Source organism: Lissotriton helveticus, chromosome 12, assembly GCF_964261635.1.
Source record: "Lissotriton helveticus chromosome 12, aLisHel1.1, whole genome shotgun sequence".
Classification (NCBI taxonomy): Eukaryota; Metazoa; Chordata; class Amphibia; order Caudata; family Salamandridae; genus Lissotriton; species Lissotriton helveticus.
This window is the reverse complement of record NC_136073.1, coordinates 141,766,781-141,784,843: the sequence shown is the minus strand read 5'-3', so window position 1 is coordinate 141,784,843 and position 18,063 is coordinate 141,766,781. Positions and strand designations below refer to the sequence as shown.

Sequence of the window (18,063 nt, the reverse complement as noted above, 5' to 3'; positions counted from 1 at the left end):
ATAATCTATTTCGATTAAGAACATTGTATGTAATATGTACCAAAGTCTTTAAAAGTCTATTTAGAATTAAAAATATAACAATACATATTTACTTGCTTATCAGTTTATGGTCATGTCTATATACAACATGTACATTTAATAATATTAATATATAATATATTAACATTATTAAATAAATTTGTAATATGCTTTAAAAAAAAGTTGTTAAAATATGTTGTAAGTAATACAATTTCTTTACCAAATGTAAGGAACAACACTTTATAATGTATTTTGGAAATATTGTCAAAAAGATCATTTTCTAAAAATGTACAACATTTATGAATATTAATAAATGTAATGTAATACATCCTATTTGAGTAACTACTTAAGTAAAATGTTACAAATATTGTATACAGTACATATTATAAATTCAAATTGACAATAAAAAATTTCTAAACCTCCATGTCTACTTATTTTTAAAAGATGAATAAACTGTTATGTAAAAATGTAAAAAATTATGATTAGAGATATAAATGTAAAACATCATGTACCATTACAAATATTAAAAATTAAAATAAATTACATCTGATTTTTTATTAATATTGGTTTTGAGAAAGATTTTTAACATATATATAGCTTACTATTCCCACTTCATTGAAATTACATAGAAAAATAAGAAGGTGGTGGAGACTTACCCAATGAAATATACTACTGAAAATACAGTGAAATAAATATCATTGAAGGTGCTGGACACTGACCAAATGTAATTTACTATTCCAACTCCAGTCAGTAAAATATCAAGGAAGGTGCTGGACAATGACCCATTATAATTTACTATTCCAACTCCAGTCAGACAAATATCAGGGAAGGTGCTGGAAACTGACCCATTATAATTTACTATTCCAACTCCAGTCAGACAAATATCAGGGAAGGTGCTGGACACTGACCCATGATAATTTACTATTCCAACTCCAGTCAAAAAAATATCATTGAAGGTGCAGGACACTGACCCATTATAATTTACTATTCCAACTCCAGTCACAGATATATCAGGGAAGGTGCTGGACACTGACCCATTATAATTTACTATTCCAACTCCAGTCAGTTAAATATCAGGGAAGGTGCTGGACACTGACCCATTATAATTTACTATTCCAACTCCAGTCAGTTGAATAACAGGGAAGGTGCTGGACACTGACCCATTATAATTTACTATTCCAACTCCAGTCAGTAAAATATCAGGGAAGGTGCTGGACAATGACCCATTATAATTTACTATTCCAACTCCAGTCAGACAAATATCAGGGAAGGTGCTGGACACTGACCCATTATAATTTACTATTCGAACTCCAGAGAGTTAAATATCAGGGAAGGTGGTGGACACTGACCCATTATAATTTACTATTCCAACTCCAGTCAGTTAAATAACAGGGAAGGTGCTGGACACTGACGCATTATAATTTACTATTCCAACTCCAGTCAGTAAAATATCAGGGAAGGTACTGGACACTGACCCATTATAATTTACTATTCCAACTCCAGTCAGAAATATATCAGGGAAGGTGCTGGACACTGACCCATTTTAATTTACTATTCCAACTCCAGTCAATTAAATTACAGGGAAGGTGCTGGACACTGACCCATTATAATTTACTATTCCAACTCCAGTCAGTTAAATATCAGGTAAGGTGCTGGACACTGACCCATTATAATTTACTATTCCAACTCCAGTCAGTTGAATAACAGGGAAGGTGCTGGACACTGACCCATTATAATTTACTATTCCCACTCCAGTCAGTAAAATATCATGGAAGGTGCTGGACAATGACCCATTATAATTTACTATTCCAACTCCAGTCAGAAATATATAAGGAAAGGTGCTGGACACTACCCCCTAATATGTTACTATTCCAACTCCAGTCAATTAAATTACAGGGAAGGTGCTGGACACTGACCCATTATAATTTACTATTCCAACTCCAGTCAGTTAAATATCAGGTAAGGTGCTGGACACTGACCCATTATAATTTACTATTCCAACTCCAGTCAGTTAAATAACAGGGAAGGTGCTGGACAATGACCCATTATAATTTACTATTCCAACTCCAGTCAGACAAATATCAGGGAAGTTGCTGGACACTGACCCATTATTATTTACTATTCCAACTCCAGTCAGTTAAATAACAGGGAAGGTGCTGGACACTGACCCATTATAATTCAATATTCCAAGTCCAGTCAGACAAATATCAGGGAAGGTGCTAGACACTGACCCATTATAATTTACTATTCCAACTCCAGTCAGTTAAATATCAGGGAAGGTGCTGGACACTCACCCATTATAATTTACAATTCCAACTCCAGTCAGTAAAATATCAGGGAAGGTACTGGACACTGACCCATTATAATTTACTATTCAAAATCAAGTCAGAAATATATCAGGGAAGGTGCTGGACACTGATCCATTATAATTTACTATTCCAACTCATGTCAATTAAATTACAGGGAAGGTGCTGGACACTGACCCATTATAATTTACTATTCCAACTCCAGTCAGTTAAATATCAGGGAAGGTGCTGAACACTGACCCATTATAATTTACTATTCCAACTCCAGTCAGACAAATATCAGGGAAGGTGCTGGACACTGACCCATTATAAATTTACATACATTTTCCAATTTCTTATGATATTTTATTTTCATGTTATAAATATTTTATAACATAAATGTTTAACTAATCAGATTATTTAAATAACTTTTAAAAACTTTGCATAATTTTAATTTTGTAATTTTATTGATATAATAAAAAAATTATTTAAAATTTCATACTATTTCCCCAAAATGATATATTTATATATGTTAGTTATTGTAATATTTACATATTTTATTAAAAACTTTGTAAAAACATCCAACTTTTGTTTTACATTTACACTATATTTCTATTAAAACAGTGGACAAACTAAATTATTAATAATACATGCAATATATGGTAGTGATTTATTTTGTTTTGCTATTTACATATAATTATATTTTATTTTTTCTAATGCCTATTTTATGAATGATATTTATTGTATTTATATGTTTTTAATGTTATTGTTTCTTATGTTTATTAATATTTGATTAATAAATGTTGTTTTTTTATTACCTATTTATTTTTATAATTTATGCTTATAAAAGTTGGATCAATTTTTTTACAAAAAATATTTTTATTTATTTTAAATATTCGTAATGTTTTAATGTTTTATTTCTATTTAAAACACTTTATTTTGTAATATTGTTAAAATTTCTATAATACATTTTAAAATTTATTTTCCATACATTTTAGATGTAAATTATTTATTAAATTTGTTATAAAAAAAATTCTAATTATATCTTAATATAGTTTCATTTTTCTATTTCCAATTGTATATTTAATTTTTTTTTTGAATAAATTGTAAATTGAAGAATTTTTTTTTCGTTTTTTTATTTAATTCATTAAAATTGGTTTTATTATTCAAATTTCAATATAAAATATTTTTATTTAAATAATTATTTAAAAAAATTGAAAAAATGTTTTATTTTTTTTATTTCAATTGCTATATATATTATTTAAACCAATTATATTTATTTTAATAAATTATTTGTAATTTACTCCTCACCCTTATCCCCTAAAAACCCAACATCCCGCTCCTAAACATTAACGTTCAATAGTTTTTATTTTAATTTTATTATTTTATTGATTTTATTTGTAATTTTTTTTTTTTTTTTTTTAAATTAAAAACCTTTATAAATTTCTATTTTTTAAATACTATTTATTAATAACTTTTCCTACAATTTTTTTAATTACTCCCCACCCTTATCCCCTAATAACCCAACATCCCGCTCCTAAACATTAACGTTCTAAAGTTTTTTTTTGTAATTTTATAATTTTAATATATTTTAAATAAATGTAAAAAAAATATTTTTATATATTTTATTTTGTTTTAAAATTTTCTATTTATAGTTTTATACAAATTTTTCAATATTTAGCCTACATATTTTTAAATGACTCCCCACCCTTATCCCCTAATAACCCAACATCCAGCTCCTAAACATTAACGTTCTAAAAAAAATTTTTATTTTATAATTTTAATATTTTTTTTTTAAATTACATTTTTTTAAAATATATTTTATTTTGTTTTAAAATGTTCTATTTATATTTTTATACAATTTTATCATTATTTTGCCTACATATTTTTAAATTACTCCCCACCCTTATCCCCTATTAACCCAACATCCCGTCCCAAATAGAATTTTTTTTATTACAAATTACACATTTATTACATTAGAAATATTAACTAAATATAACATATTTATAGTTTTACTACTCAATATTTTATACTCGATATTTTGTCCATTCGATATTTTGGAATCGATATTATGACCAGTTACCCAAGCAGATATATGACAGATATTCAACACCGATTTGGTTTGTATAAAAAGTTCTCACTCACCAACCTGGTTGGTGACATGCTTCATCATAGGGCCCCACTGGGAGAGGCCGAATGCCTCCCCAGTGTGCTTCAATGCCAGATTTACTGCGGAGCAGGTATTGTGAATTGGTGAGTGCTAAGTGATAGTAGTGGTAGTGAAGTTTCAAAATGTCTAAATTGTATCAAAAAGGATTTATTACTTGATCAATTAAAAACAATGTGTTGGAAAATAAGCCAAATAGATTGTTTGGCTGTTTCCAATAAAATTACAAGTGGGTCAACATGTTTCTGCCATAGGAGGTGTAATTTTACCCGGCATTCATCAGGACCTATAGGGGACTAAACCCCGGCGGTATGGGCACGCTAAGGCCCACCCTAACCTAGGGACGAGAAAGTGAAAAAAATGTAAAAAAGTGCATGAAAAGGGAAAAATTAAAATCATAATTCCCTATAAGGTACTATCAAATGGGGAGACCAAAAAATTGAATGCACCTGTAAAGAAAGTGACGAAGACATACATGAAGAGACAGAACAAACAATTAGGTTGCTCCGTTCAGAGGTATATCAGTTTGATCAAGTAGGTGAAGTTACTTGGTGCTCTGGTTGCGAAAAACACCCATTCGGAATTTAGCAGTAAATTAAACAACCAACCTGAATAAGTGGGTATTGGTCTGCGCCAGGAGTGGGTACATAACGGCTTAGTCGATCAATAGACAATGCAAGTGGCGATAAACACTTAATCAATGACCCAGATGAGAGGCACGTGTAGGTGGCGGGATCAATGGACCAAAATGGCCAGTGGCCCCAATACTCAATTACAAATACAAGAAAAAGGTTAAAAGGTATTCTCACTTGAATGGTGAGAAACAATCACCCCATGGATCTCGGGAGGGTGGTGGTGGTGAAATCGGCACACCCTTAGGAATAGAAAGAGATGTTTTAGCGCTATTTACAATCAATGGGTACTCAGCTCAGTATGTCGTTGAAGAGAGTGTTCAACTTACGCCCTCGACGCCAGGCACCCATTGGAAAACTGCGAACACCCTCAGCAACTGGATCCCGAAGATGGAAACTCGAGCCCGTCCAGCGGTATAAGTAAGCTGGAGAGAGAAAAAGCACTCGGTTCCCGGGTGGGCGTGGCTACGTCAGGAGATGTCAGGTCCGCCAATCATGGGATACGCTAAGGTGGGTATGGTCGAGCTCCGGGCATACAACTAGAATGTAAACCGTTCGTGGCTGCTCGAAAAAGAAAACTTTATTGAGTGGATGGGGAGTTAATAGGGGTATTGGCAGTTTACCGCAGTATTAGTGAACGGCAAAGAGAGCCCGTTCATAGGGTAAACGGGACATGTAATGCCACTGTGGATTTAAAGAGGCTCACATGATATGTCAAGGGGGGACAACAGTATGAATAAGACACCTTAAGGCTAGGATGGTTCATCGCATGTTGAACGGGGGTTAGGCAAGGTAGACTAGTGCGTGGCGTAAGGATGCCAGAGGGGATGCTGCATCTTATGCGAACACAGGGGTAAATCCACAGGGATTAAAAAACAGGGTGCCAGTAAGGACAGTTTCTACCTCATGAGGCAGACACGCTGATTGTCATATTTCCAAGGTTGTTTGGAAAGCGAAATGTTTGTAGAGATCACTTATTAGGATGTTGGCTGATATGGATAGGTCATGGATTAGCAGTAACACAGTGTCATGAAAAGGAATAGAAAAGGAAAAGAAAAAGAAAAAGAGTGCCTTTACAGGGTAATGATTGCCCGCATAGATACACTGGTAATGACTCGGACAAAGTTCATCTGAGTATCGATGACCATGCGATCTCGTCATTGAGACCCTGTTTATGGGTTCCCAGGTGGTACACCCATCTTTGTTCTTTCTCGAAAAGTCTGCGAGTAATATTGCTGCCCCCATTGATCTGCTCAATTATACTCCACCCTAGATCGTTGGTGGTATGGTTAGTCTGGAGGAAATGGTCGCTCATTTTAGTAGTTGTTTTTCGACACCTTATATTACTCCTGTGCTCACAGATTCTTTGTTTGATCTTCCGGGTAATCATTCCGTTGTAGCGTAAATCACAGGGACATGTGATTAAGTAGATGACGTTGATGGAGTTACAGTTTGTATGGACTCTTTGTGTCCATATATTCCCTGGTTCTAAGGCTAGTTGCTTAGTTGCAGTTGTTAAATGGCAGACACTGCAATTGGAGCACGGGAAATGGCCAACAATCCTAGGCAAACCCCAAGAGTCTGTGATGCTGCGTGTCTCTGTCAATGCACTTTCTTTTGGTCGAGTTTGGACTAAGGAGTCTTTTAGACTTCGTCCCTTTCTGAAAGAAAAGAGTGGCTTTTGCTAGTTCTTGTTGGTAGTGGAGATGATCCTCCAGTTCCTGTTGATGGATTTTTTCATTAGGTTGGACAGGCTACTGTATGTGGTCACACACGTGAGGGGCACTTCCTGTGATTGCCTAGGATTGTTCTCTAGGAGGACCTCACACGGTTGATTACGTGCTCTTTTGTATCCTTTATTCAAAATGCTGGTCGGATATCCTCTTGCTTGCAGTTTTTGTGTGAGGCCCGATGACTGTTCCTTGAAGTCCTTCACATTGCTACAGTTACGCCTGATTCTCAAATACTGGCCATATGGTAAGTTCTCTTTTAATGGCCGCGGATGGAAGCTGATAAATTCCAACAGATTATTTTTTGCAGTCGGTTTGTAATGAGTTTTTGTTGTCAGAGATGTGCCATTAATTGAAATGACAACATCTAAGGAAACAACTTCGGTTTGACTCACAGTGTGGGTAAATTTCAAATTGTGATCAGCAGTATTGATCCATTTCAGGAATTCTTCCAGGAGGGCCTTGCTGCCTTTCCGAATTAGAAGTACATCGTCGATGTACCTACTCCAAAAATAAATGGAGGGAGAGAACGGTCTATTCATTGGTAGGATATGCTTTGCCTCAAAATCATAAACATAAAGGCCCTGGCGTCGAGGGCATAAGTTGAACCCTCTCTTCAACGACATACTGAGCTAAGTACCCATTGATTGTAAATAGCGCTAAAACATCTCTTTCTATTCCTAAGGGTGTGCCGATTTCGCCACCACGGCCCTCCCGAGATCCATGGTGTGATTGTTTCCCACCATTCAAGTGAGAATACCTTTTAACCTTTTTCTTGTATTTGTAATTGAGTATTGGGGCCATTGGCCATTTTGGTCCATTGATCCCGCCACCTACACGCGCCTCTCATCTGGGTCATTGATTAAGTGTTTATCGCCACTTGCAATGTCTATTGATCAACTAAGCCGTTATGTACCCACTCCTGGCACAGACCAATACCCACTTATTCAGGTTGGGTGTTTAATTTACCGCTAAATACCGAACGGGTGTTTTTAACAACCAGAGCATCAAGTAACTTCACCTACTTGATCAAACTGATATACCTCTGAAAGGAGAAACCTAATTGTTTGTTCTGTCTCTTCATGTATGTCTTCGTAACTTTCTTTACAGGTGCATTCAATTTTTTGTTCTCCCCATTTGAGAGTACCTTATAGGGAATTATGATTTAAATTTTTCCCTTTTCATGCACTTTTTTTACATTTTTTTAACGTTCACGTCCCTAGGTTAGGGTGGGTCTTAGCGTGCCCATACCGCCGGGGTTTAGTCCACTATAGGTCCTGATGAATGTTGGTTAAAATTACACCTCCTATGGCAGAAACATGTTGACCCACTTGTAATTTTATTGGAAACAGCCAAACAATCTATTTGGCTTAGTTTCCAACACATTGTTTTTAATATGTCCAATTGATCAAGTAATACATTTTTTTTTATACAATTTAGAAATTTTTAAACCTCAGTACCACTACTATCACTTAGCACTCACCAATTCACAATACCTGCTCCGCAGTAAATCTGGCGTTGAAGCACACTGGGGAGGCATTCGGCCTCTCCCATTGGGGCCCTATGATGAAGCATGTCACCAACCAGGTTGGTGAGTGAGGGCTTTTTATACAAACCAAATCGGTGTTGTATATCTGTCATATATCTGCTTGCCCTGGTTTTACTACGTAGAGTCTTTACACTCTTCTTTTGTTTGGAATAGTACATTTGGGGACTAAGAGTGTACTGTTACGTTCTCCCTGCCTCTCTTTTTGTTGAATTGCAGCCCAAATAACACCTATAAATGCTCTGATGTTCCCCAGAGTTATTGCAAATGCTCCTTCAAATGTGGATTTACAGACAGAAGTTCATCAAGCCGCTGGAGGTGCATCTATCACAGGGTTTGTTCCGAATTCACAAAATTTGCAGATTGTTGGGTGGAGACTCGTACAGACAGTACAAACACTAATGTATGGAGAGAAATTAGTCTTCACAGACCCTATTCCTCCTATTGACAGAAATACTACGGAGGAGTGTTATATGCCAGCTTGGTTAGAGGTAGCAGCAGTAATTAGAAAACAGAAAGCACAAAGTTACAGGAGAGGCCAGACATGGAACGTGAAAAGCCTTTGAGTGATGCTCAATTCAAGGTGGAATTTGGAATTCGTAGAAATAATAAGTTGTTTTGAAGTTGAGCATATTGAGCAATACCAAAGAAAGGAATTAATTTACCTGTGCAAGGAGATTTCATGAAGAGCAGCTTTAGTGCATGACAAATTGACATAATTGGCTCAGAATTACAAGATTGATCTTGCAAAAAGTTTTCACTAGGGGAGAAGCTATAGGGTTCAATTAGATGGTCAAGTATTAGAGAACATGAGAGTTTCAGGAATGTGTTCACACATTATGGAATTAACCAACTGAGGGCATATTATCAAGGGCCGGTGATAAATATAGCAAAGCGCGCTTGGCGCTTGCTTATTTATCACCGGCTATCTCTGGAATTTATCGTCCAGTTAGCGCGTTATCAACAACGCGCATCGCAGAGGCGATGAAAATTCCAGAGCTAGTGGGGATATCGCCGTTTTCCATGGTGGAAAATGGTGATATCCTAGATGACAGGGCCTGTGGTCTTACCCACACAATCCACCCCCCCATGTTAGGTATGCCTTGGTCAGGAATTTAACAGACGATAAATTCCTGCGTTAAGGCATGCTTAACGTGATTTTAAATATCGCTAACCCTTGTTGTCAATATGATGAAGCTGGGTTAGCGATATTTTCCCAAGGGAGTCTTGTCAGGCACACCTCCTTTGCATCTCATTAGTGATGCAATGGGAGGCGTGCTAACAAGGGGCGCTATTGCAAGGAAACATGCACTAGCGTGTCCTTGTTAATAATGTGATAATATTATCGCCACTTTTCGACCTGAAAACGGGCTCTAAAGCGGTGATAATATTATCGCCACCCCTTGTTGATATGCCCCTGCATTTGTAAATGGAATGAGACTGAGAAGCTAGAACTTAAATGGGTGAAGAAGCATGAAAAGAAAAAGAGAGAAGTAGCTAAAGAAAGTAAGCAGGATTAAGGAAGTGAGGGAGAAACAACAGCATACCCACAGAGAGAAATAGCAGGATGAATGTATGCACATGTTTCCTTGCAATAGAGGTGATTTGGTTGCATTCACAAACAATTTCCTGAAATTCAGAGACAAACCAGTGCAATGGTATGCATAAGTGGAACAATTCACAAAGATTTCAAAGGTCTTGTAAACAGATTTGAAAACGTTTGTCGACATTGTAGTACATGCTGATTTATGGACTGAGTGTAAGACTGCGGTACAAAGGCAAAAAGAAGAACCTGTGGAAGAGACTAGGACAACTGCACCATCTCCTATAGTGATGAAGAAATATGAGGCAGTGATTACTTTCCTGAAAGGCAGAGTGCCATTGAGGTATTTGGATTTGATAATGTCAGAAATGGGAGTATCTAGTTGGCAAGGGCTTGCACCTTTGTCCAAGTAGGGACCCTTCTTGCTAGTCAGGATAAGGGAGTTACACTCCTAAAATAACCCCTGCGTCCCCCCTTGGTAGCTTGGCATGAGCAGTCAAGCTTATCTTAGAGGCAATGTGTAAAGCATTTGCACATAACCAACATTAATACAGTGTAAGCACTACAAAAGGACACCACACCAGCTTAGAAAAATAACCAATATTGTTATAAACAAAGCCAAAAATGATAAGAATCCTCTATACCGTACTTAAAAATCTACAGTTATCAAAATATGTTTTAAAAACAGTTCCTTGATGTCAATAGCACATTTTCTCCATGTTTTCTTTTTAATACATTTGCAATATTCATTTAATTCACAATGCGGCCTAGTCTGCCAATGACCCTTGCAGCCAGTCGGGCCAGTACCAGGCACAGGTGAGTAAACAACTGTTTGTGTGGTGTCTGTTGAATTGAAACATAATTTAGGCCATGGATAGCATTGGATTACATTTTTTAAAACAATTTTTTGGGGGGACATTTCAGATTTTTTTCTCTGCAAACAGTAAATAGGTGGGGAAATATATTTGATACCTTTGGAGGATGTGTGTTGTTGTAACATTTGTTACCTAAATTTTTGTTTTTGGCATTGCTGAATTAATGTTGTTTTCTCCTGTGTTACAATGCCTCCTTTGTCTGACCAGTGTGTTAGTGTATTTACTATAGGCCACCATTTGTCTTGTTGCCCATGCCATGTGGCCACGGGCCATTTTTTGTAAAGTTAGTGTCTTTAGGCTTGTATGTGTTCTTTGTTTTCCATGACTCCTGCTTGTTATTTAACCATGTGGCTGGTGGCAAATTTGTGTTGGCTGCCAGTGTACTTTGGTCAGAGGCCTGCATGTCTTCAGTGTTGTGCCCATGCCTCCATGCTGGTTGTTGTTGTGACTCTGTGGCTGGTGGCCATTTTGTGAAGCCAGCCAGGGTGCTTTTGCCATAGGCCTGCAAATCTTCTTTGTTGTGGCCATGCCTCATTGCTGGTTGTTGTTTTGACCATGTGACTGGCGGCCATATTGTATAGCCAGCCTGTGTGCTTTTGCCATAGGACTGCATGTATTCTTTGATGTAGCCATGCCTCATTGCTGGTTGTCGTTGTGACCATGTGGTTGGCGGCCATTTTGTGGTGCCAGCTAGGGGGATTTTGCAATAGCATGTCTTCTTTGTTGTAGCCATGCCTCATTGCTGGTTGTTGTTGTGACCATGTGGCTGGTGGCCATTTGGTTTAGCCAGCCAGTGTGGTTTTGCCACAGTAATGCAAGTCTTCTTTGTTGTGACCAGGTCTCCTTGCTGGTTTCCGTTGTGAGCATGCTGCATCCGGTGTATTTTTGCCATAGACCTACATGTCTTCTTTATTCCCCAAGCATCCTTGCATAGTGTTGTTGTATGACCATGTGGTACTGGCTAGCAGCAATTTTGTCCTGACTGTCTGTCTTTGCCATAGGCTTGCATGGATGCATGAGAAATCAGCTTAATAATATGTTTGAGGATCATTGTAGTATGTATATTAAGAATATGATTTTAATGAACAGTGCCTATATATATATGACATGCAGTTTTTATTTTTTTTTATTTTGCACCTCCAAGATGTTTCCTTTCATCCTCCCATTATAAACAACAGCAATTATTGTTTTTTTTATTATAATTTGTGTTTTATTGTTGTCATTTTTTTATTTTATTGTATATTTACCAGCAGAATTACCCACCTCAGAAACTTCACAATGGCATAAGACTCAGAGTGGCATATTTACAAGGGAAGTGGCGGAGTGAGGTGTTCGCCTTCCTGGCTTAACGCCTCACTAAGCCACTTCAGAAACACAGGGCAGTGCCATATTTACAAAAATATGGTGCAGCCCTGAGTTTCCGCCTGTGCTGGAGCTACACTTAGTAGCCTAGAGCCAATTCTGGCACCCTTGCACCATAGTGCAGGAGTGTCTGCGTGCAGGGGAAGATTGTTTATGTGAAGGAAAAGTCCCGCTTCCCACCACTCAGTGTCACCACAGCATCATTCAGCACCACCTAAGTGCCACCTCAGAACCACCTCAGCACCACTCAGCGCCTCCACGGCATCACTAAGCGCCACTACAGGATCACTCAGCACCACCACAGCATCACTCAGCATGTCCACAGCATCACTCAGCGTCACCAAAGCATCACTCAACACCACAACAGCATCACTCAGCACTCCCTCAGCACTAGTGCAACATCTCTTCAGCATCACTAAACACCGACACAGCACCACCTCACTTAGCATCACCTCAGCAAAACTCAGCACCACATTAGCATCACTCAGCACCACATCAGCACAGCACCACCACAGCACCAACTCAGCATCAGCATAACACCACCTCCACATCAGTGCACCACCAGCAGCACAGCCCCACTTTAGCAGCAATTCAGCACCAAAGCAGTACCACTTCAGTATCAGCACAGCACCACTTCAGCATCAGTGCAGCACCACCTCAGCATCACCTCAGCACTGCACCAACTCAGCATCAATTAGTACCACCTGAGCACCAGCTATGCTCCACCTGAGCACCAGTGCAGCATCACCACCTCCACATGACTCAGCACTACAGCATCAGTCAGCACCACCTCAGTATCACTCAGCATCACCTCTGCACCACTATACCACCACCTCTGCACTAGTACACCACCACCTCTGCACTAGTACACCACCACCTCAGTATCACTCAGTAAGACCTGATTATCATTGAGCAATACCTGAGCATCACCTCCTCACCTCTGTACCAGTCGCCACCACCACCTCAGCATAACTCAACACCACCCCAGTCTGCCCATGGAATCTGGCATCTGTTGATTCTCCCTAGCAGCCATCTGCTGCGAGTGTTGTAATACAGGTACTATTTCCCAACCTCCACCTCCTGTTGTTTATGCCCCCCCACCCCCATAACAAAAAAAGCTATAACCATCGGAACAGGAAGAAAGAAGTTGCCAGCATTGCAAGGACAGAAAAACTTGACATTTTTTATTGTTAATACTTTTTTTTAATATGGTCGTTCAGTTGTACATAATGCCTTCTTGGTCATATATAAAGTAACAAAAATGCTTTTGATACTTTTTTAATATAACTTTTCAGCATGCTGTACAGCAGTCACATCTATCTACAGCATAGCTTAAAGACATTGGCAAGTCAATATCTCTGTCTAAACACTTGTAAGATCCCAAAGGTGAGACCTATTGGCTATGCCAATGCTTGCTTTGTATATTGCCAGATTGCAGTTGGACCTGTGTGCATTGAAGAAGCCTCCATAATTCCTTTATGGTATTGGAGAAAATGCCTACCTTCCTTGCATGATTGTCCTTTTTTGCATCACTTAGCAGGGCTGCCTCAGAAAATTGTTGATTTACAAGAGTGGCAATATCAAATTCCAATGTGTTGCCTGCGTCAAAGATTAATTGTGTACCTACTACCTAACCTACATGTGCTTGGATTGGAAGAGGTAACTGCATTCATTGCAGTGGTGAATGAGTTATCGTGAGTGATGATTCATGTGGTGGCAGACAGTGAGGGAGGGTGTTGAACTGGAATGTGGTAACTTGCTTGAGTTGATTTGAAATGTGTGGGGCCCAAATAATGGGTGCTATTTTTTTCCTGTAGTTGATTGGCCTTTTCAAACTTTCTTAGTGAAAATTAACCTGTACAGTACACTTCTATGATCTTTCTGTTCTTTCATCACCCAGTAAGGCAGCCCCAGATGATCATTCGATTTAAAAGACTGCCAAATTCCAGTCTGTTGCTTGCATAAAAGGGGAGATAGTGTACCTACCACTGTGCTTGGATTGGAACAGGTAACCATTGCACTAACGAGTGAATATTGAGTGATTGTGAGTGATCATTGATGATTCAAGTGGTGGCAGACAGTGAGGGAGGATATTGAACAGTTATTTTGGAACTTGCTTGAAATGATTTGCAATGTTTGGGGCCCGAATAATGAGCTATCACTTTTTCTTGTAGGCCTTTAACACTTAGCAAGATGTACTTGCAGGGTCCTCTCCTTTTTCTGGTTCTTCAGAGAATAGAACAGTTACTTTAGTTAACAAAGAAAAACCACAACAAAATCATGCAATACTGTTTCTCTACTTGTTCTTCAAAAGCAGTGCACTTACACGTCTATCTTGCTAGGGTAATACCTGGGGCGGACTTACTCAAAGTTAGGAGGAGGATGGAAAAACTTAAGGCGGAACTGTGTCATCCACAGCTAGAAGCGAGAAGTTATTGATCTCAAAGGGAAACCCCGATTTACTCAGCTATGTGGAATGGAGTGAGGCATGTTGATTTGTGAAATGCTGCTGTGTTGGTGTGTGTGTGTTGCACTGGTGGCAAAAGCAATACTCAAAGTCTCCTTGCTTTTGTCTCTGCCTCTTAGTCTTCTTGGGACACTCCTCATGAAGCTTACCTTTCTTCTTTCCTTCTCCCTGACTCTAAAATATTGTTTCTGTTTTACAACCTGCAGGCTTTCTAGTCTCCTGCATCAACAAAAGGCAAAAGCTGAGCTTACAACTGATGCTTACCTACAGGACCAGTCCAGACAGGCACACAATAGTGACAGACATTCCCGAGGCAAATGCAGATGCACCACAAAACTTTTCAATACAGTATCATTTTTCTGTTAACCATCATGATATTTGGAGAACTTGGTGGGTAGGTCCACTCCTCCATAATTTAATGTTTTCGAACCTACAAGACAGAGCATTTAAATATCTGATAACCTGGGTCTTGACTGTTTGCAATGTATTTAACTGTACTGTATCATACCCATTCCTTTTTATTTCCTTAGATAGCAGATTGATGACAATGATGTGCTGCTTCTTTCCCAGATGAATTGTGTCCTTGTGTAGTGCTTGTCTTTGTCAATCCTTTCCCATCCATTCATTTAACTCCTAGCCCTCTTACCCCGGGCTGTTTTTTTATTGAGGTGTGGCTTTAGTTACACCATCAATGGATCACACATTTGGGGCGGATGTGGTGAAATCAACACCAACTCACTTCAGGATCCTCAATTACCTAGGCAACAGCCCACACTGGCTCCATTTATCCACCTGCTTATAAAGGTGATCTATATTTTAGATATAGAACAAAGAACATCACTTGTCAGCATCATCATTCAGGCCGTGTGTTGCATAATCATAAAGTCCTAAGCTAAGTTTATCCACTCCAGACTTTAAGTCCATTCTTCATGACTCTACTATTTTGTAATTTTGTTTTAATAAAATAGTAACTCTCCATTGCTCTAGTTACTACTATTGCTATTTTCTGTTACTTTACCACTATCAGGAGTTATTTGCTGGGTTAATATTATATGTGTTCCTAGTCAGAATTTAGGCAGTCCAAGCTGTGCTGTCCTGACTGGTCCAGGCCATTCTACAACCATCCCTTTTTCCCATAGCACTTTTTGCCCTATTCGCTGTGAGCTACTGCTGGCGGTGATTTCTGTTGCCTACTTCTTTGTGGGTATCTATTTTCTTTATGATTATGATTTGTAAACGCAATAATACCCAAAGGCATCTTGGTCTACTTTCTGGGTGTCTATTTTCTTTAATGGTTATGGAGACTACTGTGACAATTTTCTTATCTTAACTTTGAACATTTAGTACTGCAACTGTTTGCTGATGCTGTTTTGAGAGAAGAGACTCAGGGCCAGATGTACAATGCTAAATTGCATGCACAAACTGGTTTGGGACCCGTTTGCACATGCAAAATGTTACAGGGCCATGTACAATTCTTAACTAGCGAGTCGCGATTTATTTGCAACTCGCTAATTAGGAATTGCGAGCCGCTATTAGGAAGGGCAGTGCCAAGGGCGTCCCTGCATAATAGCGAGTCTCTTCCCTATGTAAGAATGTTTTGCGACTGCAATTGCGGGTGCAAAACACTTGCAAATTACGGCACTCTTCAAGAGGGTGGTAATGGAGTCGCAAACAGGAAGGGGTCCCCAGGGGACCCCTTTCCCTTTGTGACTGGCTCAGAAAATATTTTTTAAGGGCAGGCAGTGGTCCCAGGGACTAGTACCTGCCCTTTAAAAATTCAAAGAAAACTTTTCATTTTTTTTTTAAATGTATCCGGCTGCATTTTAAAAAAAACTGCTTTATTAAAAAGCAGTCCCAGACATGGAGGTCTGCTGAGCTCAGCAGGACACCATCCCTGGGAGGGCCAGCCATTCCCAAAAGGGTCACAAATTGCGAGTGGCTCATTAATATTCATGTGCCTCACATTTTGCGACCCTATTGGGAATCGCTATCAGTGTCTCTGACACAGTTGTACATTTGCTTTTGCGAGTCACAAATTGCGTCTCACAATTTTTCACAATTTGGGTGTTGCAAAAGCAATTGGTTGTACATGTGGCCATCAGACAAGTTTCTGTAACTACTTTTCATGAGGAGTTCGGCTTCAATCTAATTTGATTTCAATGCTCCTTTAAATCCTGCTGTTTTCCATAAGGACTCTTCATGGGTTATGATAGGGTAGGATCAACTTAGAGTAGATTAGGGATTACATTCCTTTATGGAGCATGCAGTATTTTACCTGATTGACTCTAACCATGATTGTATTGATATTTCTGTAAATGTATTTATCTGATTTACTAATTTGAATAAAGAGACCAAATCAATATACTAAACAATTATCAACAAATATAGGTTTTAAAACGACTCCAAAGCTCTAATCAATGACTAAATTGAATGACTTAATTGATGATGCTTATTGAGATGTTTTTCATTGATGCTCGATTCCGAAACAGTAAAACACACAAGATGACAGTGGCAAAGATTCATTACAGAGGACAAGATTTTGGTGCGGAGCTGGAGACCCCTATTGTAAGTTAAGGGTTGGACTGATTAATGTAAAGAAAAATGTTTCTGCACCAGTACACCATAACTAATGCTAAATGGTTGTTAGGCTGTAACCACTTCCCAAGGTAGGAAATATTGGACATTAGGTCTAAATAAATTGCTTTTTGAATTTTGTCTATTACTACGTGATATTTTAAACCCATTACGCACTGTACATTGTTCTCCTTTTCCTAAATATGTTACTCAGAAGAAAAGGCCTCATCTGCTATCATGCATCATGTCCTAAAGCCAACCTTGCCCTTTACCTTCTTATGGAGGCTTTTTCTGTGTTTTTCTTGTTTAATGAGTTATATTATGTTATCAATGTTTTTATAGCACACTAATCACATGAGAGGGTATCCAGGTGCTCTGGGGCAAGTGTGTGCGGGCAGCCATTGGGGCTTTTTCGAAAAACCATGTCTTGAGCTTCTTGTGAAATTTAAGAAGCAAGGAGGAGGCCCTGATGGGTAGGGGGAGGTCTTTCCAGGCTTTAGGCTCCGGGTATAAGTTGGTACGGGACCCTGCTTCGCTTTTCAGTATGCATGCAGAGGTTAAAGTGAGAGACCATTAGAGTGGAGGTGTCTAGAACATTGGTTGAAGTGAACGTGGCTTCAGGGAGGCAGGGCCAGTGTTGTGGAGAGCTTTGTTGGTGTGGTTGAGAAGTTTAAAGTGTGCACGCTTGTGCATTAGGGCCCAGGGGAGTTCCCTAAGGTGTGATGTGATGTGGGCTTGGCGTGGGAGGTTAAAGTCTATTCTGGCTGCTGGGGCCAGTTTCTGTACGTGTGCTGAGACTTTGCGCGAGTTGACTTTATGGACGGCTGAAAACCTTGGATTTAATCCTGAATTCTACTAAGAGTG

The 18,063-nt window shown here is 38.7% G+C and overlaps 1 protein-coding gene across 1 annotated transcript in view; it reads left to right on the top strand.

Annotated features, from left to right (window-relative positions):
* The window catches only part of LOC144799722 (hydroperoxide isomerase ALOXE3-like), a 446,013-nt gene that overhangs the window by 108,048 nt on the left and 319,902 nt on the right, over positions 1–18,063 (top strand). The gene's annotated exons all lie outside the window — the stretch shown is intronic.